Below are 1,153 nucleotides of genomic sequence, written 5' to 3'. Positions count from 1 at the left end.
TGAACCGCTTCGGCGCTGCTCCTGGATACAGTCTTCCATATTCCTAGTCTCGGGGGAGTGGACTCGTCGAGGGATCCGTTTCTCTCGAGGATCGACTCACGCTTGTGGGGGTGACCCTGAGAAAAACCATGGAAGTATCAGTTCGATTTCTTTTCATCATTGTGAAGATGGAAGCGGATTTGGTGTTTCGCCGCGGTTGGTGTGCGTTTGAGCGAGAAGTGGTTATGGGAGCCACGAAGAAACCCATTGTACCGCGCGACAACCTCTGTATTGTTTGCTACTATCTGTCACTGGAGGGACACGACTGTAGCTTAGATAATAGGCAGGTTAGGCTATAAGGTTTACACTTTCGCCAATAAATTATGTCTGGACGCTGGGTTCTATATGACCCGTCTGCCGCCCTCGAGCACCACAACTCATGTCACGGAAGATGACATTGAGTCTCATGGTGTGTAGCCGAAAACGGCAGCGTCCCAGATCAGTTGGATCTGGTCGAGTTGAACCGCTTCGGCGCTGCTCCTGGATACAGTCTTCCATATTCCTAGTCTCGGGGGAGTGGACTCGTCGAGGGATCCGTTTCTCTCGAGGATCGACTCACGCTTGTGGGGGTGACCCTGAGAAAAACCATGGAAGTATCAGTTCGATTTCTTTTCATCATTGTGAAGATGGAAGCGGATTTGGTGTTTCGCCGCGGTTGGTGTGCGTTTGAGCGAGAAGTGGTTATGGGAGCCACGAAGAAACCCATTGTACCGCGCGACAACCTCTGTATTGTTTGCTACTATCTGTCACTGGAGGGACACGACTGTAGCTTAGATAATAGGCAGGTTAGGCTATAAGGTTTACACTTTCGCCAATAAATTATGTCTGGACGCTGGGTTCTATATGACCCGTCTGCCGCCCTCGAGCACCACAACTCATGTCACGGAAGATGGTATTGAGTCTCATGGTGTGTAGCCGAAAACGGCAGCGTCCCAGATCAGTTGGATTTGGTCGAGTTGAACCGCTTCGGCGCTGCTCCTGGATACAGTCTTCCATATTCCTAGTCTCGGGGGAGTGGACTCGTCGAGGGATCCGTTTCTCTCGAGGATCGAATCACGCTTGTGGGGGTGACCCTGAGAAAAACCATGGAAGTATCAGTTCGATTCTTTCATCA

The sequence above is a fragment of the Toxoplasma gondii genome, chromosome X (assembly GCF_000006565.2).
Source record: "Toxoplasma gondii ME49 chromosome X, whole genome shotgun sequence".
Classification (NCBI taxonomy): domain Eukaryota; phylum Apicomplexa; class Conoidasida; order Eucoccidiorida; family Sarcocystidae; genus Toxoplasma; species Toxoplasma gondii.
The sequence above is the reverse complement of the archived record's forward strand: the minus strand, read 5'-3'. Positions refer to the sequence as shown.